The sequence below is a fragment of the Passer domesticus genome, chromosome 13 (genome assembly GCF_036417665.1).
Source record: "Passer domesticus isolate bPasDom1 chromosome 13, bPasDom1.hap1, whole genome shotgun sequence".
In the NCBI taxonomy this organism is placed as follows: Eukaryota; Metazoa; Chordata; class Aves; order Passeriformes; family Passeridae; genus Passer; species Passer domesticus.
The window spans coordinates 5,715,015-5,740,764 of record NC_087486.1 but is presented as its reverse complement, the minus strand read 5'-3'; the positions used below and the strand labels follow the sequence as shown (position 1 = coordinate 5,740,764).

Below are 25,750 nucleotides of genomic sequence, written 5' to 3'. Positions count from 1 at the left end.
CAGAAAATTCTGAGAAACAGTCAAAACTAGTTTGTTTTCAGCTTTCTCCATCATTTATACTCAATCTCTTCTCCACCCACAGGTTCACCCACTCCATTGCTAATTAAAACAACTCAATATCTTTGTCTTTTGTGCCTGTCTTTACAGTTGATAGGGTCCCTGTTCCTTTGAAGCTGGAACGCTTCCTTGTATCCACAGAGAAGGGCAAAGAGAATTGTTATGCAACGTTAAACTGCTAAAGCAGGGAAGGAGAACACATTGTCAGAGCTCAGGCAGAGTGAGGAGGTGAAGATTAATGAGTCTGAGGGGGTTGAGGTCCTCTCCTCATGTGCTGCCAGCATGGTGCATGTGCTTAGAAAGGAGAGGTGGTCACAGTCAGGTGTTCTTGCTGCCACGGCCCCTAAAAATCTTAATTTTTCTAAAGATTTGAAATCCAAGTTGTGCTCGTCAAAGTGTGCCTGGGCTAGGTTAATAAGAGAAGAAGGTGCGGAAGGTTGTGACAGGGAAGCTGCACAAATTCTTTGAAGCTAGAGAAGACAAAGTCACTTTATTTTAGTGGTTAGTTTAAGGCCTTATCTCCATGTACTTGGAGCCCTGTATTGGCTGAAGCCACCCTTCCCTGCAGGGCTTTGTCCTCTGAACTCCTCGTGAAGTTTCAATGACGTAGCAGGAATAAAAGGTTAAGAACAAAACCAGAGAACCAACTTTTTTTTTCAGATTCTTGTCGATTTGATCTCAAAGAGAAGAATATTCAGAGCCCCAATCCAGCTGGCAGATCTGTGCTCCTTCCCCTGTCCTGAAGCCTTTTCTGGGACATTTAAGCCAGGCTCCCACTGTGCTGAGATTCAGAAGCAGTTTACAAAGCTCAAAAGCCTCCCAGGAGGAAGCTCCTTTGTCTTTCTCTCTTACAAAAGCCCTGTGGTGCCTCTCTGGTTGCTTTTCAGCAGACCCAGCTTCCAAAGCCTTCCCTCCAAGCACAGAGGGGCATTTCTTTCACCTAACTGTCCTCTTGTGTTTGGAAAAGCTTTGAGGAGAAGCCACTTGTGGAGCATGTTTAGTAATAGGATGTGTCTCTGCTGCTTTGCAGAGTGCGTCCTATAAATGGCTTTGCTATGGCATTTAATCAATTGTTTCAGCTGTTTATTACCTTATATATCACAATGCAATGGAGATAGTTGCTTTGGTTAACTTTATTGGATCTGAAATAAATACACACGATCCACTTAGAGTTCTCTTGGAAGGATATGTTTTGAATGCACTGAACCAAAGCAGGCAGTGAAAGTTGCTGCTCAACAGCAGAACAAATCTGTGTACAAAATTAAGCAACTGGCTCCGTGCTTGGAATAATGGATTGGAGGCTACAATGTTGTCTCAGCAGAGAAAAAGTTTCTGCCTTTGCTGTTCCTTCTTAGATGACTCCTGTAAAGGCAGTGTTGGGGACCCTGGTTTCACCTATCACAGTGATAGCATGGAGTAAACAAAAATGTGTGTCCCAGAGCTATTGGAAAATGGGTGGAGAAGTCCCAGCACTACAGACCAGTGAGCACCAGCTTCAGTGGCCTCACAGGAGGCAGAGAGTAGAGGAATCTAGAATGCCATATATTTTCTTGACTCCACTGATTTGTCCTCATTTTGGTTTGCTGATATGTGACAGATGCACATAAGGCCTAGAGATAACTAACAATGAAGTGAGGGAAGGAATTGGAGCTGGCAAAACAGACAGGACACGCCAGGATGTAAAACTTGCTGAGAGCTCAGTTTGCCTCCTGAAGAGTCTTGGCTGGTTGCTCACCCTCATGGGGTGGAGACAGACACCAGAAGAGGGTTTTGTTGGTTGGTTTGGGTTTGGTTTTTTGTTGTTGTTGGGGGTTTTTTGTTTTGTTTTGTTTTGTTTTTTTTCCCCAGAGAAAACCAAATTAAATATAGGCCAGAGCTCCTGCAAGTCTGGCTCCAGCTCTAACCAAAACCTGATTTCCTGCAGGCAAATGCAGAACATCAAGATTGACATCCTTTCAGACAGAGATGTGGCATCAGACCCCAGGGACACAGGAGTCAAGCAGTACAACCAGCTGAAGCCTCCATGTAGCTGCATATCTAGGAGATATCCTGCCTTCACCTGAAGTTTGATCTAGAACCAAAATACTCCATTGTCTACATTCTTTTCTTTCTGGCAAATTTTTGTCTCTATCCCTCAGGCAGAATCTCTGGTCAGTTGTTCCCTGGCATGGTGCTGATGGACACTGTGTCCCAACCCCTGTGCCACACACATTTCTGAGGTGACATCTGCAAGGTGTGGCCAGTCACAGAAAGTTGGGGTACACAGGTACAGGGGTGTCTTCATGGCAGGGTTACAGAAGAAAAAGGGTCCTCCTGGAGTCTAGAGGGTGGTTCATGACCTTGTACACTGACAATTTGGTTCTCTGAGTAGAAAAACACTAAAATCAGGCAATTGGGATGCACCTGCTCTGTTTCAAGAAGCCAGACCCAAGCACCCTCCACAGTGATCACTGGGCTTCCCACTATCTGCAAGGAAAACACTCCTACGTGCCCAAAACCATCCTGCCAGTTTTAGGTTTGCAGCAGTGGCTATGTAGGTGAAGTGGAAGCCTGGAGAAATTTTGTGAATTAATCTGTTCTAGGCAGTGAGCAGAAGACATGGGCTGCTCTCCCCTGCTGCTTGCAGAGCCTCTGAGGGCAGCACAGCAGGCAGAGCTGCCCTGCTCCTGTTGCCCAGGCTCCCCCCAGCAGCTCTGCAGAGAGCTGCTGTCATACTTAGTGGAGCATCTAATGCTTGCCAGCCAGCCAGCAAGGCAGTGGTGACAGGAATTCAGAGATGCCTCGAACTCTGGGGAGCACTAGTCAGCAAGCTGCTGTCCAACAAGCGGCAGTAATCTGAAATAAATCACACAAGCCCGGCTTTTTCCAGCAGAGGCTTATTATTCAAAAGGAAGGACACAGCCACTCAATGAGGCGTGGTGCTGCTAAACGGTTGGCTCAACATGGCTGTGAGTAAGAACACTAAAACAAGTCTTGCTTCCCCTCAGAGTGAAGACTTGGACCAGTTCTTGAGAGGTGAGAGCACAGGCCCTGTGAGCAGAGGCAGGAAAATTGATTTCTGCTTCACTGTTTAAATTAGAGAAGATGGCCTCTGCCTGATCCACTATTACATCACTTGGGCCATGGGTTTTAGTGGCAGCCAGGGACTTTTCTGACTAAAAGTCCTATGAGATCCCACTTGTTTTCCCAGAACAAAAGCTTATTCTCCCATACTGTTTTCATTCAAAACTCATGAAGGTGCAGCCCTGCAAGGATGCAGAACCAGGGTTATCCAGCACAGCTCCTTCTGCCTCCTGCTGCATAGAAGCCCCCTTGAAGCAAGGTTTTCTGATGGGGTTTTAACACACACCATGCCCAGGTCAAATAATTGCATAATTCTATTCTTGCACACCTCCCTCCCATGAGAACACCAGGCTGGACAGTCCTTCCAGTAAAAGTGAGGGTCTGATAAAAAAAAAATATCCCAACTCTCCCCAGTTTGCCTCATTGAGAAGCATTTGTCAGGCTGATTGTTCTGGCCATCCGTCTCCAGCCTGTCACTAATCAGTCAGTACAGCACACGTCCACAAACTGCAGGGCACAAGGGCAGGAAAAAAAGCTGAATTTTAATTTTTCATGTTTATCATGTTCATAGCTCTCCACAGCAGCTCAACGATTTCCTTCTGTTCATAAAAGACAATTGGGAAAATTAGTTGGTTTCAGTTTAACAAGGTAATGATCCAATTTAGTGGAGATCAAAGCAAGCAGTGTGGCAAATGCAAAATGGTGAAATTAAGTTACTTTATTAATGCTCAATGCACTTGCACCAGAGTGATTGACTATCCATTAGGTTTACTGAGCTGCAATTAACAATTATCAGCAATAGCCTCCTCTGTGGGGGCAAGTACAGGTCTGGATCACGTTTCTACTTCCAGACAATGAATACTTCCACCTTGTAAAATCCCAGTTGATGTAGGAGTGCAATGTAGTGGCCAGTTACAGAAAGAATTCACCTGTGACTTATTGTTCTGATTGATGCATCATAATATAATGAAAAATTATGCATATGCTAATGATCTTCACTGTTATGCTGATGGGTAACTTGATGACTGGCAGTAGACTAAAATTTGAACAAAGTCAGAAATGAATACATTTTTCTCATCCAATGTGGTGATTTGTCTATCAGCCAATAACCCCCCTCATAATCCATTACTGGCAAAAATCAGTGGTAGCCATTCTGTAAACAAAATGATCAGCAGAGGAGGTGGAGCCGTTTGCAAGCTTTAACTGAAATCTGACAGTGTGGGAAGGATTTAGGTTCACATTAGTGCCTTATCTGTGCACATTTCTTTGTATCTTCTGAGACAATTCTACAATCATTGAATTCTCTGATGACAATTATGTCACTTTATTCATTATTTCTTCTCCTTTGATCTTTCTAAATGCTGGAGAATAGGATTTTTATTTATGTAGTATTCATCTGTTCCTGTTCCTTGTTCCTACAGTCATCTGAAACACGCCGAAGTATTTTTGTTTCAGCACAGGCTCCATGGATTTTATCCTGCATAGTGGTTGTGTATGCATATGCCTGCTCATTTCTGTGCCTGTTCTCCCTTAATGACTTTTGATCTTGCTGTCCAAATTAAAGCAAAATTGACAGCCAAGAAAACTCTTAAATATACCAAGTTCTTAAAAGTCTTTTGAAAGTAGGTTGTCAGAAAGAGTAAAGAGAAGCTATTAGCAGAGAAAAGCTGCCTTTTCAACTCCTACCAGACATCAAACAAATCTACAAGAAACAACAATGTAAGAAAAAGTTCAATTTGGCATTTACATCTTGTTAGACATCAGAGAACCTAGAAGACACACGGCCACAACAAACCAGGATTCCTGCATTGCCTCATTTAGTTTTGTAGCTCTTACAATCCACCCTTGAATAAAGAATCGCCTTTGTTGACTGAGAGTGATCTGAGAGAAAAGGGGGGACAAAAGAGCTTAAAATGGAAAGGCACAAAGAGAACATGGAAGAAAACCAGATTATTTGTGGGAGATTTGTGAAGGTGATGGTGCAGGGGCACGGGCTGTGAGCAAGGGCAGTGATAGCTGTGTCCTGTGTGAATCCTGTGAGTTTGGTGCTGTATTAAGGAGCAGGTCAAGTGGCTCTACCTTGGAATTGTTTATTCCCAGTTTTCTGTAATAAACTACAACAGCCCCACTGAATTTCTCATTAGGAAACAGAGTGCATACCCAAACTGCTTATTTCTATCACCCTAAACATCTTTAGACAGACTGCTCTGGGGTATTGCCAAATTAAATGCTCCATTTTTCCAGGAGCTGTGCCCATCCAAGGATTGTCATTACTTATTCTCTAGTTTAGCTGGGCATAGTATGTACAGATCTACAGTAAAAAGCTTGACTCATTGGGGAAATATTTGGGTTTCCTTGTTTGAATTTGCCATTTTACTTTTAAGTCATACCTTTGAACATGTGCAGACATTAATGTGAAGTCATATAAATGTCCTTCTAGACACACAGACACATTCTTTCTGTATGAAATTAGGCGTGAGTGTAAGTATCTATGTCATCTGCCAGGAGATAATTTGCACATTCCTTTTGGAAGAGACATCTGGTACAATTTAAAAATATTAGTTTTGCTACTAAATCCTAAGCTAAAAAAAAAAAAGAAAAAAAACCTTGCCAAGTAGAGAGCCTTACAATTTGTGTAACTTGATTTTCCATGCTTGATGGCCATATTGTTCAGTGTTTAGTATTTATTGAGCTGCATTTGACATCAGGAGTTCTATTTACATTTTAGTCAAACAGTTTGAAAGTTGCTAAATTGGCCATGTGTCTCCAAAATGTGCTTGGCTTTTCCCCGCACACACCTATCCATCTTAGTGACTCTGTTATCAGCACAATTATTGGTTCTATCTGCACTGAGGAGCTGTCAGAAGCACAGTCCTGCTGCACAATCTATTTACTCTGCCAAGATAAAATGACTGATGTCCCTATGCATGGGGACTGGGTATTTCCTTGGAGCTGTGTAATTTGGGAAAGATTGGAGCTGCTGTCTTATGTTAGAGCTCCTTCTCTGCTGTGCTTCATTGGTTTTTTCCCAAAGTCACTGGGGAAGGTCTCTGCACTACCTTCATTGGGAATTGTCTGTCCTGATGAGCAGGACCTAATTTACATGTAGGACACTAGTGACAGGAGGGAAAATAAAATAAATACCTATGCAGGGAGTGGGGTTGCAGTCAGGCCATAGAAGTCTGTACCACAGTAAATGGAAAACATTCTAAAATTTCGATTAGCAAAAACATGCACACCATGTCCTAACAGCACACCAGAGTAAATACTGGACAAATAGTACTTTAAAAATAGTAGGGATTCATGGGATGTTTGGGTGGTGGAACAGTATCAAATCCAGAAAGAAGTTTTGACAGTTTAGGCAATTTTGCTCTCTCCAAGCAGGCAACCTGCAAGATGTGAGGGGATGATGAAGAACTCTGTTTACAGTCAACAATGCCAATCCTAAAAGACATGTTAAAATGTACAGCATAATAGATGATGACAGAAGAAAAAGGCTTCAATAGGCCCTTGTTTCCTCCTGCAGCTCCTCTCATGAAAATGAGATAAACAGGACTCGATTTCCCCCTGGGGATCCCATAACAGAGGTGACATTCCTGGCACTGTAGCCATGGCTGAATGTCTCCCCCGTGGGGCTCCTCCTCTCAGAGCAGGTAGAACCACAAATCCTCCACAGCAATCCACAATTTCTTCTCTGACATAAGGGTCAGGGTGGCAGGGGGTGGTGGCACCACATTCCAGCCGAACAGAACATTGCTCTTGACCTGATAACAAAGAGCATTTGTAGCTGGCTCTCAATTCACTTCCCATTTTGTTCTTCGCTCAAGGACAGTTAAAAGGGATTCACTTATCTCACTAAAATTTCTCTAATATGCCATGCCAGAAAATGAAAAAATTCTTTGTGAATCATATTCTATCAAATCCATTATCATCTTTTGAAAAGACAACAGTCCTCCTCCTCTCTGGAGAGATGACATTTCAGCTCCAGGTGAGGCAATTACAGAGCTGATTGCAGGGGATGGAAACTGCTGTACCGACTCTCTGATTAAGAACTTGATTTGTATTTATTTATGTTTGATATGTGTTTTATTTAGATTTTCCATCACTAAATGCAACTGGCGTTACATTAGGAGGTTTCAAGTGACCAAACCCTCTTTTTTTTTGTTGTCTTGGGTTAATGTTAAATATCAGAACACTTTATTTTTTTATTGGGAATTTGAGTGTGATTTTTACTGATGCCTCATATAAAAATCACTGCATTCATTCTTAGGCATGGAGAGATTTTAGATCCAGAAAATGTATGTGTTTAAAGGAACACACAGGAAGCTTTCCAGCACTTCTAAAATCTTTGGTATTTTTCCATTCACAGTGTTGTACCACTGTTACATCCATCTATTACTCATTCCTTGTATAGTCCTTGCAGTTGCTTTGTTAGCTAAACTTCTACCCCAGAAAATGCAAAGATCTTGAGGCTGAGTTAAAAGATCTCTTCTTTAATGCCAATTTTAAAAAATCTATTTAAAAAAAAAATCCTGAGTGAATTGTTACAGGGTCAAAGTAGTGGGCCCATTAGAACTACTCCATTGGAACATGTATTTGAATTTTGGATCAGGCTCTTGTGCCTTGAATCTGCATTTTCACGGTTCCTCACCGTGGACACCAAATTTTGTGTACATTTGTTTCTATGTGTTCTGTCTCCTCTTGGATGAGCATCCAAGGGGGTAATTTCTTTCCCTCTGCCCTTGCTGCATTTCCATGTGTATCTTAAATGCCTTATCAATCAGGCTGGGAACACCTGTAGGTCCATGTATTTCACCATAACAAATTCAAAATATTACTTCAAATTCAAAATACTACTTCAATATGTATCTTGATTTGCCAAATCTTCATCTTTTGTGGGGAAAGGGGACTGTTGAGGACACTCCATGAAGGTGGAAGCTGCCTCCAGACTTGGCCATCAGCAGTGCTGCAGTGCCAGAGGAGGGTGCAGGAGGAGATCCTCATCCTAATCCAGGCTGGCTGAGAAGACACCACGGATGCTGTGCAGAGTCCGTGTCTCTCAGTTCATTAACAGACCACCATGATGTCCACCAGCTACTTCCACAGCTGTAGCTGCTGGTGATTAAGTGAATTAAATAGCATTCCCCTCGTCTAACAGCGTTTCAGGTCTCTGCACTTAAAGGGTGATGGTTTGGTTCTTTGTTCATCCACTGAAATCTGTAGTGAGCTGCTCACTACAGCACCACAACCTCTGACCTAAACATAACTCGGTTTTTACCAGGAGAGATAGAGCTGGAAATGTGCCAATCTACCCTATAATTAACAACACTAATTAGCGGGGCTTCAGGCTGGCCCTGACTGAGCTTTTTGTCAACAAATCTGAGGTCACTTTAGCTCTTTGTCTAGGGCTGACAGAGCTACAAAATGCACTTAGGAAATGATGATGGTAGCAACATTTATAGGAAAAACACACTTAGCAGAGATATTACTTCCATTTTTCATGATCACAGATACCTCAACACTGTTAGCTCCAAAGAGCTGTCCTGGTTTTGAAGCTGTGTCTTCCTGCTGTCACTGCTCCCTCAGTGCTCTGGGACATCTTCCCCTCAACACTTTCATCTCCACCAATTCAAACTGTTTCTGTTTTTTTCCCTCATCCCTTTTCCTGACTTTTACAGATCTTTAGCAATATTTCTGTCATCTCTACAGTTTGATTGGCTTCCAAGGCAACACCATCTGCCTATTTAACTAATATGCTTCTCATGCCTTTTTCCTGATCACTAAAGGTGATGTTAAATAAGAACAATCTTAAGACACATTCCTCTGCTATATTTTTTAGCTACAATCTGACAGTTTGATGCCTCCATTGTTTACCATCATTCAGCCAATTTTCTGGCCAGCTATGGTGCTCATATCCAGTTCTGCTGAGATGATTTTCTTCAGGCTAATTTATATTTAGTACAGCAGAAAATTAATCCTCTGGTAAGAGCATTGTGATGAATTGTTCTCTGCTCATGCTTGTCCTCTCCACTGGAAATGAAACAAGTTCTATATCCCACCTTGACTCCATAGAATTCTGTTAGATTAATATAAATGTTTGCTTCATTCCTACTTGTCTAAGATACTCCGTGGCCATTTCCTTTCTGAATTACTTGGAGAATTCAGGAGTGCAAAATTATGTTGGAAGAACGGGCACTCTCCATTGAATGAACTCTTACCAGGTTTTACAGCAGAGAGTAATTTGTAAATGGTTAAGAAAGGATTAATAAACAGTAATATGTATTAAAAACAATCTATACTGACTATTCTAAAATTGTTACGTCACCAGCAGACATTACCAAGGTTTGAAAGCAATTTATTGACCTAGATAACAATCTGTGTGCTTAATTGAAACATTCATTATTCACTTAGTAATCTTTTATGAACCATTAAGAAAATAAATGGAATGTGAAGTGTGACAGCAACTTCCTCAATAAGGTTTACACAAACAGGACAAAAACCCCCAGGTTTAATCTCTGCCTCAGGTTGCACATAAAATCCATTGAAATAGCACCAATTTATTATTATCTGTACTCTCAGCAGAGCACGTGAAGCCAGCACGTGGATGGTTTCCATGCCCAGCTGGGCAGAAAAGTGAGGTTTTCTTAGCAAGCCCTGAGGCTGGAAGGCTCTGATGAAGACCCAGGACTCACCATGTTGTGGAATAGAAACAAAGGGGGGGAAAAAACCCCAAACAGAAATCCCTTCTAGTACTTCCTATCTTACTCCTCATCCTGGCCTCTTTGAACTAGAACTGTGCTAGCAGTCACATTTAAGGAAAGAAGACTCGAATGTTCTCAGTAAAAGTGATTTCAAGTGGCCTTTGTCCTCTTCACGTCAGCTGGTAGAAAGGACACTGAACTGCTCACTCCAACAAAAAGATAAAAGAAGAAAAAGGGAAAAGAAGAAAAAGAAAAATTCACAATGCTTTTTGGTTTGAGCAGATTGTGATTACTGCATTGTCATCACTCTTCCAAGCACGTTTTTCCCTTGAGTATTTTCTTTTCAGAGCTCTCCATGGCATTTTTCATTATATTAATATGCTCTTTATATTTATTTTGCTTTTGCAAAGTGGCATGTGCAAAGGCAAGAAATTTATCAGTGCCAGTAAGTTTTTTATCGCAGAAAAAAAAATCAAAACAAGGGAAAAAAACAAAACCAAAACCAAACAAATAAACAAACAAACCCCAAACACACAAAAAACCCCTCACCCCCAACAAAACCAAACCCAAAAGTGGCATAAAGCAGCAATTTTGGGTTTTGCAGCATTAAGTCTCCTTCTCAAAATCAAGACAACTTGGGCTTAAGATTAAAGGAATGTATTTCTTTGAAAGAAAAAAATATTCCACTTCTTTGGTTTCTGACTTCCATGCATCCACAGCACAAACCTCTTACTTCTATGACTGCATAAACTGACTGCTATTGTTGGGGGGTTTCCAAAAACTGAAAACCTAAAAATGTGTCAAAATATTCAAGACCTTCTAATACACAGTAAAGAAACTATTTGTGCTCATTGCATGGGCTCTGTTACAGACGGAGGGCTCCAGCATTCTGTGCTGCTGTTGGAGTATTTTTCTTCCATATGTAGAAATGTTAATGAGAAATAGCTCGTTGAAAATCATCTGAACTTGAGTAGCTGCCAAGTCTTGACATCACGGCTAGGAGTTTCACGGCAGCATTATCCTCATCCAGCACTTCCTGGAGAGCAGGGCCTGTTCCCTGCTGCTTCTTTGTTGTGTTTTATGTGCTGGACAATCCCTTGTTGCCCGCAGTGGGTGCAACCCCGGGACTGGATCTGCCGGGATCATGGCAGTAAACAAAACAGGGACTGGTAGGACTAGAATGCTCAAAAACTTAAGTTTGATAAAGGAAAACAAAAGGTCAGCTAACAATAACTGCGCAACAAAAACATAACCAGGACACTGTAGGGACCTACTCCAGAAGACCTCAAGATGAAGGAAACACAACCTTGTATAGAGAGCAGGGAACCAATGAACAGCGAGAAGCTGAAACAATACCTTATATGGAACATAAGATTAACCAATCAGAGGGCAGGTTTCAGAACATAACCTTATAAGGAATAACTTCATTTACATACCTGTTCCCATCATTTTTTTTCTTCTCACCCACCTCTCACCATAACCTGAGTGGATGTTACCTGTCTTGGCCGCTCATAGTGCTGTTAGTTGCAGTGTGGCTGGTTCACAGCCTGTTTTCTCCTGGACAGACCACCACGTTTGTCAGAACCAGTGGTGTTTTCAGCAGCAAGGAGACACCTTTTGAACCATTCTCCAGTAATGAAGAGGGGATGAAATAGCTCTGACAGGATGCTGAAGGAGGGGAATCCACTCGTCCTGGAAAGGTGCTTCTCCACTGGGACAGCCAGTCAGCTGATGAGGGGACAGTCCTGGAATCCAACTCTTTCACAAAGGCTTCAGGCTCCATTTTACAGTTGCATCTCACTCAGCTGATAGAAAGCTTCAGTTAATTTCCAGGTTAAATCTATCCATGATCAATTTATGCTTCTTGGCTCCCATGCCAGTGGCACCAATAGCTCACAGGGTTCTGTTCCTCAGTTCATTTATAAAGGGAAATCGGTTTTCCTCTTTGAAATGCTACTTGTAGACAAATTTCCTAGTCTCCAGGTTACCTGACCTACATGTCTCTAACTTGAATGAGTCTCCATTGAACACGAGCGGGCAGAGGTTCACCTGGCAATCCAGCACCTCACACAATAATACTGATCCTTCTTTATCTCTGCAGGATACGCAGCTTCTGTTATCTCCAAAGACTAGGTTTGAGTTTCTAGAGCTATATAAGTCCAGTGGCTGACAGTCCATTTGCAGATTGATTGATGTGTCAGGTTGGTTTTTCTCCTCTGTGAACTCTCCTACCCCAGCAAGAACTGTTGCTATATACTCTTAAATGTGCATAATTGTTTTATAATGTCAATATATAATGACTTTGCAGTTTACACTATTGCATTTGCTTTGATTTTCATTATTCCAGTGCCCAAAGTCATATATTTATTAATCTGTAATATGCTGAGCATCTTCTGAAATGAAGAAGATTTCTTAACTTTGTGCTATTAGCAAATTAAATTCACACACTAAAACTTTTTTTTGTTTGCATATATTAATGAAAATATTAAATAATATTAGCCCTGAGGATGATCTGCAATTTCGCTGACGGTATAAAATTATATACCGTAGTAGTAAAAACTAAAACTGATCATAAAGTTATGAGGGAGGAAGAAACTGGCAGATTAAATTCAATGTTGATAAATGCAAAGCAATGCACATGGGGAAAACAACACTAAATACACATATGCAATGATAATCTCTAAATTAGCCATTATCATTCTGCAAAGAGATCATAGAGTTGCTGCAGATTACTCAACAGAAACATCTGTTCATTGCCCTGCGGCAGGCTGGAAAGGTAAACAGAATGTCAGGTATGAAAGCAACCAAGAGTAGCAGGAAAAGCAGCTCCGTGCCACTGAATGAGCCCCAGATTTGCCCACGCTTGAATACTGCATGAACTGCCCCAAAATGGTACAGGCAAAAACCAGTCAAGACACAGAGAAGACATTAGATGGTTTCTGCTCTGGGAGAGGTTAAATAGACTCCAAGCCTTTAACTCTGAGAAGAGGTGATGGGATGAGGAAATGACAGCCATAGAAAAGAGTGGCTGGCAGGAAAAGATGAATGAGGAATGATTATTCTCTCTACCCCTGTAAGAGGAACTTGGGAGCATCAAATGAGATCGCAAGGCAGAGCCTCTGTAGCAGACAAGGACAGAGTAGATGCTCCCTCCTATCTCACACAAATTGCCAATATGCAGGCACACAAAAAAAAAAATGTCATGACAGCACTTCCCAGTTTTCCTTAGATAAGTGGAGTTCATTAGATGGGTGAATGCTGTGTTATGCAAGTATAACTTCCTTGGACTAATGCTAGTGTTACCTTACACAACTAGGTAATATTTTGTGCTTTCTTTTTACAGGGGAGCTGTTCCATATCACTTGTATAGATAAGCGTTTGGTTTTAAATGGGATGGATTCTTTTATACTTCCTCTGACCTTTATACTTGGAATGTTGCCAGCAAACTCCCAGTGAATGGCTGCCAGTCTGGTCTGTGACTTTGGTATGGCATCTATGAAATTAGTGGGACACAAATGTGTATTGGCAGAAAATTTGATCATCAGGAGATCACTTGTCACTTTCAATGACCCTTACTGACACTCTGATTCTTTTAATTGTCCTACATGGAAAAGAAAAATAAAGTCTGGTAAGGTCAGCCCAAAAGGAATACTGGTCTGGGACACTTAGTTTTGGAAATTAGGTTCTTTCCCAGTTGTCAGAAGCAGCTGATCCTTCCAGATTATCCCAGGGATATCTTAAATCAGATTAAGACAACATTTACACTGACAGAATGTGGGGGGCAATGGGGATCAGAACATCTTTTGTGGATCCCACTCTACAGGTGGAGAATTCCAAAGATTTGCTAGAGACTGCACTGCATCAAAAGGAATAAAGTGCCCAAATGTCAAGAGGTCTCTGCTCATCCCCACAAAGAACCAGAGGCTCATTTCCCAATTTGTCTGTCAAATGGAGAAATATGTCTGTGCCCTGGACCCTCAAAAGAATCACAAATGGAAATATTTCCTAAATACTGCTTTGAGCAGGGCCCAGAAAAACAAATGCACTCATGGTTAATTCCCAACTCACTTGAAGCCACATATCTCCTTTTTCAGGGAAAAAGAGTTAAGAAAGTTTTATTAAAACTCCCTCAGTTTGTTGGAAATTCTGGCATGGTAACTGTGTATCTTACTTAAAAGGTCAATGAGAATCTCATGAATAAAACCTAACTTTATAATGAAAACACAGTATTTAAAATTTCCCTGGATCTCCTTGCTCAAAACTGATTAAGAACAGACCTGCTGCTATCCTGTAAAATGTTTCTAAGTGAGTCATCCGTTCATCAGCAAAGCCCCAAAAGTTCAGATGCAATTCCTTCAGAAAGAACATTTTCAAAACTATGGCATATCAGTTGGAAGACGCTGATAACTTCCAATCGGCAGGAGGGCTCTGCTAAAAAAAAAACTGAGATAACTTTGCTTTTAAGGCTTCCCCAGCTGACTGATTAAAAACGTCACAACAGAAAATTCAAAGGTCACATTTTCTCAAGTGTCGCTGAGAACCCACTGTCTGAGAAATTAGACGAGATTAAGATGCAAAACACTGAAACAATTTGAATCAAATTTAATCTTCCCATGTTTTGCTAACTTATTTAAAAAGAAAAAAAAAAAACACTAACAAAACTAAACAAGATGGGGGGAATTTGTATTTTAGAGAAACCCTACTGGAAGTACGACACTGCCAGTGTGGGGTTAATAGACTTTGACTAGATTTTGTTATTTTGCTTGAGGAATTGGTCTAATTCATATCAGCTGAAAGCACTTTTTAAGATTAATTGAAAGCAAAAGGATTTACTGGAGTTTATATTTTCATGAATCTCTTCTAGATATCTCTGAAGGACAAAATTGAAGGTCACTTTTACTGTCTATAAAAGCGAGTCAGAAAACTTGAAAATGACGAATTTTCTCCAGATGGTAACTAAGAAAAGATTGAGGATTTTCATCTACATTTAGCAAAATCTTTCTTTCACTAATACAAAGCAATTTGTTCAGCTGCTCCTGGGCATAGCAGCTAAGAATGGGACTGGTGGTTTTTTACAACAAGTAGTTGATTTGAGGGACTGAGTGAAACTCCCATGGGAAAAACCTTTTGAGACAACATGTCTGAGAAGCTGTGCATGGTCTCTTTTATTATTCTCCATGCTCATGCCATTCTTGGGCACAACCAGAGGAGTTTGGTTTTCCTTTCTCAGGTGTTGGCTACAGACTGTGCAGGCACGTTGGGGAAAGGCAGAGAAAGGGACACAAGCAGGAGGGTACAAGAAGAAGGAATTGGAGGCAGCAAAGAGAAAAGCAATTCTCTACAAAGAAAAACTTTTGAAAAACCATAAAGAGATACAGAAAGGAATGCACAGGACTTTCCAGGGGTCAGACACTGCAGAGTATAACCCACTGTCTCACAACCAGCAGCAAACTTAGAGCAGTGAAGAGCTTTGGGGTTATCCCCACACCTGGATCAGGAAAATAATCTGAGGAGTCCAAAACTGTTGTCATAAGATGAGAAAGGCTTTTTTGGTAGACAAGAGGCTCTAGCAGATTGGAATAAGGGTAACATGTCTTACTAAAATGAGTGATTTGCAGAGGAATAAACAAATGTGCATTTGCTTCATTTTTAAAAGTTTGATTTTTCATTATCAAAATGAAAGCAAGGAAGTAAACAAACAAACAAACCCCCGCCAAAATCCCATCTGGCTTCTCTGCCTTCCTTGAAGTTCTGAGATATATACTTGCTGAATCAGAATGTAGATATAGGGCCTTCTTTTTAAACAGCATCACAGTCACCTGTTACTGTTTAAATACAGCAGGAGCCGGGTCCCCTTTTTTGAAAAGTGCTATCTCCAGCCTGCAGCTCACATTCCACAGCAGGAAAGCAGCTTGTGAAAAAATTTGCTCTGAAATACCTCAGGCTCTACTGAAAGCAAGCAGTTTCAAAGACTGTTTGCTTCTATGATTTTTGGGTTTGGTTTTGGGTTTAGCCTGTGTTTTTATTCTCCCTTTTAGAAAATCAATTCAACCAGTTCAAGTTAAGCAGTTTGGGTGGAAGTGGACCATATAAAAGCTGATGGCCATTTTTTAAGGAGGTATGAACACTTGTTTCTCCTCCTGCAGAGGTGCCAGAAGAATGGGAGATGGGGACCTCAGTAGGACAGAAAGGCACCAAACATCAGAGCCCGGGAGAGCAGTGTGACTGCCCTCAATGAGACAGGGCTGGGTAGGGACAAGGAAAAAACCTCACCAGGACCTTGCAGGGCAGGAGCTGTGGAGACAGCCACCTCCTCCTGGGCTGTTAGGACACCAAGGATGGCTGTGAACAGGACTGAGACCCAGACACCTGAATATTTCTGGATGGAGGGAATTCAAATTCCCTTGCTGGCTGTCCCTGTAGCTCTGGGAGGCTCAGAACATGATCAGTACTTGAATAACACAATAACTGATGCTCCCAGGCATCCCACAGGTCTGTCTTAAGGGCAGTAATACAAAGGCAGTGGCTCTCTGAAGCCCTTTTAGATGGCAGCAGCCAAAGAGCAAGACTTGGAATTACCCCCAGAGACAAAAAAGGGCTGGGCACCTTCCTGCTCAAACATGCATTTAGGAGAAAGTCACAGCACCAGAACACCCCATGGCAACCACAAATGTAAGGTACAACACTGCCTGCTGAAATGCTTTCAGATTCCCCACTAGCAAGAGATAAATCTGTAAAGCATTACTGAGCTTTTATTTGTTCATTTAATATTTTCAGATGTTAACAGATCCTGCAGATGTGTCCTCTCTGCAGTATGAGGGGATAAGGATCTTTTCCATCACAGAGTGCTCAGTTTTTCCTTCACTCACAGTCTTTATTCCCTATGTGATGATGTGGTAGCATGTTACAGTACCACTTGACTTAACAGAAATATGGGGTTTTTTTTTTTTGCTTTTTGAACATGTTCATGTCTTACAAACACTTACTCTAATCCTCCTAGAACAATCTCTGTTTCAATTATTAAAGTAACTTTTAGTGAAATTATTTAAAATTCTGGATTGTTCAGACTTTAGCCTTGCTGTGGTTTTTCATTCCTTGAGCAGTGACAGTGAAATCAAGATTTCAGCTGAGCCACCAGCCTGTGTCTGTGAACCCCAGCAGAAATACTTCTCTATCCATCTCTCTACAAACTCACTTATGTATAAACTACTGCTGAAATAAATTTATTTGATGATGATTTTCTTATAATTTCCACCAGTTTAATGAAATTCACCTTCCCTTTCTAGCAATAGACTGACTTCTTGAGATGCCTAAATAAAAAAACTTGACCTTCACTTTGTCCTTATATAAAAATCTCTACATTCTGAGGGCAAACACAGACATCTGCTCAATTCATTAGATAATTAGACTATTAATAAATTGGACACACTTCTTCTTCATCCTATAATAATCATGACAACTTCCCAAAGAACATTTATCTATTATTTTCTTTTCACTCCACTACATTCCAGCTCATGTATGGCCTCTCTCCTTGTTTCACTTGGTTCCTTTCATAGCTGGATGCCTCTCCCTAAAGAGCAGTCTGGTACCCCCAAGAGTGACAGTCTGGGAAATGGAAACCTGGCTCATGTTTCTCATTCCCTGCCTCTCCTTTCCTGCACTGCTTGGCTGTGCAGTCTGGAGACAGGACCTTGATGCTCAGCAGGACTGAACAAAGCTGAAGCAGTTCCCAACACATCTCATATTCTCTAAATCCATCTGGAGCCTTTGGACTGTCTTAGCAAAGCTGGATCAAAATTTTAAATAATTTCACTTGACAAACACAGAAACACAAAGTGTTGAATTTCGCTGCTGTTCAATAAGAACATTCAGAGTTTCATTTCCAAGCAATGCTTCAGACTGAAAAGCAATGTCATGACTCTGGAGAATGACTCTGGAAAAGAGAAAATAGGCAAAGGTTAAAGGACAAGCTAAAATGGATTCCCCAGGCAAGAGGTTAAAACTAACTACATAAGAACATTTCCAAGTTGTCCAAAACCACAAATCCTTGCACATATCCTTTCCATGGTTGGTGACTGGGTGAATTCCCTTGACTCTGTAATTTTACACCTGGCTGCCTTAAAGAGGATAACTGTGAGAATGCCCCTCTTGTGGCTGTGTGGCTGATGCCAAATTTGGGGTGGGCAGCTGGAGGTTCCTGAGCCCTCTCTGCCATATCACAGGACTCCCTTGCTTTTAAATTTCTCTCCACTCCACTGATCTGTGTGGTACCACACTCAATTAGGGCAATAAATGGTTTTGATTTAGCAACAACAAAAGGAGGGAAAGCCTGGCAAAGAGCTGGAACAGCAGAAGAGGTCCATGAGTCCTGACAGCCCAGTTCCAGCCTCTCCCTCCTCCAAGAGGACTCAGGCAGCTCTCAGCCCCATAGATGACCCCAAAGAGCCCCCCTCCACAACAGGAATGTAAAGGGAGGGCAAATAAAGAACAGAGTTCACCACCATGTGCTTAATCTGCAGGTTAATTGCTCCACTATTATTGTATTTAATTGTTCCCAGTGATGTCTTTCTAATTGCTTTTCTTTATACCCAATTGAGTAGTAATAAGAATATTAATAATAAATATGCCAAGAGTTTTAAGCAGAAAATGATAAAAGCCATTTCCCATGCAAGCAGGTGGAGGAAAGTGACTACAAGAGGATGAGAAATGCTTCTTTCCTATGTGAAATAGAAGAGGAATAATAGCAGCTGGCACAGGTAGGCTGACACAGCCACTGCTTTGTGTAAGTCCCTGCTGGGAGGTGAACTAATGACCAGCTGCCTCATTTCCCCAGTACAAACTGGAATCAAGCATTTCCAAAGTTGTGCGCTGATAGTATACACATTTCAATATAGCCACATGAATATTCATGAGTGAAAACACTTCCACTTCTTAATAGCAGCTTATAGCCAAATGCCAAGATTCTTATCCAGAAAAATCTCTCATTTAGCTGGGTGGGAGATCTGCCCAAACTCAGGCGTTCAGGAGCTCATTTTAAATGCATGCCACGCAAAATGGTTTCCTGTTCTCCTTCACCCCCAGCACTAGATTAGCACATAGAAATACCAAAACTCAATAGTGGCAACTGTATTTTTAATACCTTGGGTAGCTGCAAACACTCAGTTCCAGAACAGTAAAGGCTCTTCCTCTAGAAAAATCCTCTGCTGTACCAGGCAACTTCTCCAGTGGCTTGGTGTCTCATAGCCACACAACAGGCTGGAATGCCTCAAGGGGTTGAGAATGGGAAAGTTGCAGAATAGTGGAGTACGCACATTCCCCGAGTCCCCCAGCTTGCTGGTTTGCAAAGCATTTTGTGACATTTCTGCATGGGAAACGTTGCTGGAAATGCAGGGCTTTGCAGTGGTTCCGGAGCAGCGCTTCCCCTGCGAGCAGCCCCGCTCTGCTCAGCGCTGTCCTTTGTCAGCAGGGAGACAGCCAGCCCTTCTTTATCACCCCCAAGTCAATGAGGGGCACTGCCACCCTGTCACTTGATGATTAATTACTGCATCTGCAGGCAGGGCTGCCAGCAAACTCGTGGGCATCATCCATGACGCATAAGCAGCCGTGGATTTAAAGGGAAATGTGTATGGCACGGCAGAGCGCGGGCTCGGGAGGGCACGGGGGGGCCTTGCCCCACTAAATCAGCATCTGCCACCCAGCAGCTGCAAGGCCAACAAAGCTCCTTCAGAAGGAAACAAGAGAAAGCCCTCAAGCCACTGGAGGAAACTGTGTTATTATTCATCTTAGTGCAAGTATTCAATCTCTTCCCACCCAAATGTTCCCAACGTAATGATTTCCATGGGCACATCTACTGCCACTGGTGCTGGAAATTTGTGAGATAAACGCAGTGGGGATCTTAGCATTTCACTGGGCTCTAAGAGATAAGGCTTTGGGAAGACCTTTACGTGCCTCAACAACTGGGAATTCTGATTTTATCCAGTGTTGTTTTATTTACCCTCTCCGTGGGCATGGCAGAACTGGAGAGGAGAGGAGAGGAGAGGGGGTGATTAGTTGTGAAGATAGGATAAATAAATGCCCTTGCAAACACACACAGCCCTGTTGCAAAGAGGTGCCCAGGAGATTCACAGGAAGGGGCAGGTTAGGATTTCTGTCTTCTGAGCTACTGCAGAACTGCTTGTGCCTGGGAAAAAAAAAATAAAAGGAAAGAGAAGAAGATTATTTGGAATTAAATAAAGGAGGTTTTAAAGTATTGCTTTTGTATGACTGTATCATCTCCCAGCCTGGCACACACTGGAGGGTGACACTTCAGTTCCATCCACTCCTCTGGGCCTGTCCCCTGGCTTAGAGCACTCATGGCACAAGTGGGTGGCATTCGATTTTCATTGCTCCTTTGTCCCAAAGCTGGAGGCATCTTTTTGTTTTAATGGCACATTGTGTTCCTTGACAAGACAGAGCTAATGTCCTGAGTGGGATTCTATTCACACAGCAGCAGTGGATTAGAGATTTGATTTTCCTTTTTAACAAATCAGTGTAGCAGATGGCACTGGGAAAAGAAAGTGCAGACACTACAGGGATGTAGCAGAGCTTCCCAGATCCTTGCAGCATGGGGAACAGCACTAAAAGGCAGATCTGTGCAGGCCAAGGAATTATGAATACTCCCTCCAATTTTTTATTTCCCCTCTCAGAGCAGAGACCTCCTGTGCCCCCAGATGCCCTCCATAGGATCACCAATAGTTCAGTGCCATTCCAGTTTTAAGGTCTCATGGGTTCTTATTGCTGGTTATTGCCTGCTACATCCAAATAATGAAGCTGTCACATTGCAGGGCTGTAATGGCTGTGTTTTTCCCTTCCCAGGGTTTTGTGACACAGCCAGGTTATAGTCACAACTGCTCCTGGACCTGAGCTGTTGGTACAACTTTGTGAACAAATGCTGTTCCTCCCTTTATGGCTCCTCACCAAACGTGACCTGGGCCCCAGCTGGGGCTGCCCGAGGGCATGTGGTGGCACAGTGACAGCAAGCACCCCCTTCTGTGAGACCCCAGGGACCAGAGACCCCAGACAGGGGGCACGTGCTCTGCTCATTTCCACCAAGGAGACTCCATAGAATCCGAGAATACTTTGGGTTGGAAGGAACTTGTTAAAGATCATCTGCTCCAATGTCCCTGCCATTTGCAGCACATCTGCAACTTGACCAGCTTGCTCAGAGTTCTGTCCCACCTGACCTGGAATGTTTCCAGGGATGGGGCATCCACCACCACCACCCTGGGCAACCTGAACCAGTGTTTTACCACCCTCACAGCAAAACACAGCAAAAATTGTCTTTTTCATATCCACCTACATTGACCCTCCTTCACTTTAAAGCCATTCTACCATGTCCTACCGCTCCATGTCCATGTCAGAAGTCCCTCTCCAGCTCTCCTGTAGGTCCTTAAGGTACTGAAAGGGTGCTGTAAGTTCTCCTTGGAGCCATCTCTTTTTCAGTTTGGACATTTAGTGGAGGAAACTTGGGATGCACTGTCACCAGCCAATCAGAGTGGTCACAGGCAGTGTGAAAGAGAATTAACCTAGGGAAGCTCTCCATGTGTCCAGTACACAGCATGACAAGACACAATATGTAGGAACAGATCCTCTTCCTTTCTCCATGAAGCCACAATTTACTCAAACAAAACAAAACACAAACAAAAAACCAAACACACACCAAAAAAAACCCCTCCAAAACCACAAAAATAACAACAAAAAAACCCCACCACCAAAACTAGAAGAATCTGCCAACTGTTCCTGGGTAAAACAGCATAACATATCAACAATATTTTCACTTCTTGGCTCTCAACATCCACTCACCATTATAAACTATGTAATAACTGAAGGGAAAAGGAGATGCTGCAATTTTCTCAACAACAGTTGCATCTTCTCTTTGTCCTGATCAACCTTACACTGGCTTCTTACAGCTAAGTAGCATCAGGAGGGCATTATCAGCAGCAGTGCCCTTATCAGACAAAGCCACAAACCAACTCAAAAGTCTCTGCATATATTATTTCTTTTCACCAAGTTAAATACATCTCACTGTGGTTCTTTTTTATTAAAGCATTCTGAAGTGTTTCTGTGCAGCATGCTTTACACCTATTCAAGAGTCCTTTGCACTGACTGCTGCTGGAAGTCACCTCTTGGGGACAAAATTTGTCTCTTTCAGAGAAATAATTGGAAGAAGGAAATGGAGGGAGCCCTTAACACTGCGGATTCCCTTGAATTTTATGCAACAGGATGAGGGATGCACCTCCAAGGTGTTGGACAGGGGGCAAGGTTCTCTCTTTTAGTCATGGTAGTATCGAAGGGACGGCACAGAGCTAAGTTTTACCTGTGAAATTCTGTGAGGTGCAATAAAGAGGTCTGTTTTGCTCAGAGCAGTGAAGCTGGGGTGCTGCAGCAGCCCAGGGTGGTGCTGCTGCCCTGGCCTGGAGCACCCTGTGCTTCCCTCCAGAAAGAGCCCAGGGCTCAGCTCCAGCTCCCTGGCTGCTGTCAGCGAGCAGTGCCAGCTCCTCCCTGCAGCTCTGCCCAGCAGTGGGTGTGCAGCTGGGCACTCTGCTCCTTACCCACTCCACACCTTGCTGCCTCCTTGCACATCCAGCCTGCAGCCACAGGGAACAGCGGTTACGCAGGCAAACACCCTTCCCTGGGAGCAAGTGAAACAAATCCCACAATTAACCCAGCGAAGGCAGAGGGATTCTTTAGTCTCCTGTATTCAACTGCCAGACCAGTCAGGAGGCTGCTACAGCCTGAGATTTTGACCAGATGAAAGGAGAAAATTCATAGCAGCGTTTGGGGTCTCTGGCTCTCCCTCCTGGCTCTCCCTTTTTCTGTTGCTGCTCTGCTGGAGTCAGAGGTTTGTTCCAGCCAAGTAACCTGAGGCAGTGGGCTCAGGCAAGAGGGCACTGACAATGAGGAAATGAATGGAGGGAGACGTGCAGAAAACCACAGCAACAAGGAAAAGAAACCCCCAGAAACACAGTCTGAATATTTCAGCTCTGTTTCAGCAGCTGTCTCAGAAGACTCTGTTAAAGCACGATTTTTCTGTGCTCCTGCTTGTTACCTGAAAAATAAATAGGGAACAAGAAGAGGAAGCAGAGTGCTCAGACTGGTTTATCTGAATGAGATGCTGACTCTTTTATGGATACAGAATTTCAGATTAACAAGGAGATAGATGCTTCTGACATGTTTTAGGAGTGGCTCCAGGGACACAGGTTTTCATCAGATTGGATGCAGTGAGATTCATTTACCATGAGCCAAAGGGGGAAGAAGTGAGAGGCCATTTCTGCACTTCCTTTCTGCATGGCTGTCTTTGATGTTGTCTCTTCCTGAGTTGGAACTCCAACCAGTGTAACCTCTGTGATGGATGGCCATGTGCAGCTTTATTAACTCATATCCAACAGGTAATGCTGGAGGGAGTAACTACAACACGACTTAATGTAGCAGGCATTTCATTGTGTAAACATTTTGTAGATTTATGCTGAATTTTTGGGACTGTGTCTTTACAAACAAGTACAGGAATTCTTTGAGCTTTATCTTTTTTTTTTTCTTCCTCTCTCTATGTCTATCTACACTTCCTATAACTTTTTACAAGGCAAAAAATAAACCAGTGCATGGTCTCCTTAATTTCAAACTGGAAGAGATGAAGATTGTTGTGGGATCTTGTGACTGGAAATCTCAGGCTGAATTTCCCAAGCATTTCTCCTTCCCCTCCATTTCTGAGTATTAAAGGGAACACTGAGAATAGCTTTCAGTGGGGGAAAATGCATGTACTGGTTGCACTGCAACATAAAATATAGACTTGCATGCCAATTTTTGTCCTGTCAGATGTGTTCTGGTGAGAAGCAGTGGAGTACACACCAGAGATGACAAGACTCTACCTCTCCTTCTCGTCCTCTAGCTGTAAATAGCCTCCAGTTATTATTATCTCAGACATTCAGCCCAGCTCTCTAATGAAAAGATTTTCCTTTAGCAAACTCAGAGTGGCCTCAGAAGAGTGTTTATTACAAAAACCTTCAGGAGCAAAGCAAGGATTTGGCAAAGGACTTGGCTGGGTAAGAGCTGCTGTGTGCATTGCCCGTGCCAGGGAGGACTGTAACCCACAGCAAACATCAGACCTCCAGGTGCTCTGGAGTCACTGCTGGGGGAAAAGCCCCTGCAGCTCTCGGTCCTCCTGCCCCGGGAGCTGCAGCATCTCCCAGGAGATGCAGCCAGAGGCTGCTGCTTTCCCACAGACAGGGATCTGCTACAGGGAGCAGGGGGAGCTCGGAGGATGTGCTAATCACAGCCCATGGCTAATGCAGATAACAACCTTCCTCAGTCACCTCCCTGACTGGATCTTTTTCTGCCTCACTGGAGGCCGGGGGGAGGATCAGCTTTGTTGTTCACATACCCAGCCTGGGTTCTTTCTTTCAAACACGATGCCAGATGGCCAACAATTTTGATTCAGGTGAACAGCTCATTTAGCAGGATCAGGCTGACAATTCAGTGATTTCAAGAGCAAACATCAACTCAGAAGCAAAAAAACATAGGGGCCAAGCCATAAAATATTGAAATAGGCATGGGGATGCACCTGAGTCTTGCCTCAGAAAAAGGTTAATGAATTTTAAGGATCTTCAGACCTACTTAGAGGAAATCTTTACTCACCATGCAACTGCATGTATATATGAATTAAAAAAGAACTGAAACAGGCTTTCTAGAATAACTTAAGACAATGAAATGTTTTTTTCATAGTACATCCATCATGCAAATGTCAAATACAGTTTGCAGAGAAAATCAAACAGAATTCAAAGAGGAAAAGAAGGTCTGAAGGTGAAGTAGCAAGCACCACTGAGAAGTGACAGAATGTCAGAGGGCAAGGCTCCTCATGCCCTTGGCTGTTTATTTATTTTTATAGCTGGTAACTTTATGTTGCTGCAGAGACTTATTTATACTTCTAAAAAATTATTTAAAAGCCTAGATTTACAGATAAATAAATGACCCTTAAGTTGTTTATTGGAAACTTCTCTGCCTCAAGTTGAATATTTCACTTATACTCACTACTGAGTCCAGGTGGAGCAGAGTGAGGTGTGTGAGGAACACTTGAGCTCAGAGAACTGTCTTCTTTCCATAATTACTCCTCCTGCACAGAAATATTTTCAGATTCACAGTCTTAATTTGTTTCTTGGTGTTCAAGACACAAATCTTACTTGGCTTTGTTATTCAGCAAGCAATTGAGGCACTGGAAGTGTCCAAGGACTGGGCTTGGAGCAACCTGTTCTACTGTAAGATGCCCCTGCCCATGGCTGGAACCTGAGATGAGATTTAAGATCCCTTCAAATCCAACTCATTCTGTGCTCCTCTTTGGCAGTGGGAGCAGGATTTGCTGAGGACTTCCCTCCAGGCACCTCCATCCCACCCAGCAGGGCTCGCTGGGCAGAAGAAGCAGCCCAGTGCTGCAGAGTTGCAGGGGCCTCTCCTGCTTTCCAGCACTATGTATTTGATCACTGAATAGCCCCCCTGGGGGGCAGAATCTCTCCCCACTACAGATTTATATCAGTAAATAGCAGATTTTTCCCTTTGATGTTGTTGCTCTTAATTAAAACCTATACAGGAGCAGGTTGTAACCCAGAATACTCATTTCCAGGAAGGTCAAGTATTAGCTGAGCTCCTAACTCTTGGATGAACTCTTTGCAGCATTGTATTATGAATTGAGGTCTCTGAAAAGGTTTATTAGCCTAGATTTATGCCCAGTTTATTTCCTGTTAGAGGGTCCCCCCCTCACATCAGCTGCTTTCTCAGGGGGCCAAGGCAATTAGACAGCAGTGGAAAAGAAACACTACTGTATTTACATTTAATAGCCTTGGCTTGATGCCCTGAACTTCCTATGAAATCTGCTGTGAGGATGGCTATAAAAAACATGAGTG

At 42.7% G+C, this 25,750-nt stretch overlaps 1 long non-coding RNA gene across 2 annotated transcripts; it reads left to right on the top strand.

The window, feature by feature from the left end:
• Positions 1–11,038: 11,038 nt before the first annotated feature.
• Positions 11,039–16,204, top strand: LOC135280049 (uncharacterized). 2 transcript variants are annotated; one of them, XR_010347131.1, is made up of 4 exons: positions 11,039–11,521; positions 11,923–12,022; positions 13,165–13,305; positions 14,686–16,204. It is a non-coding gene; the product is annotated as an uncharacterized LOC135280049 (long non-coding RNA). The 2 variants fall into 2 exon arrangements; XR_010347130.1 differs by having other exon boundaries at positions 13,165–16,204.
• Positions 16,205–25,750: the final 9,546 nt, after the last annotated feature.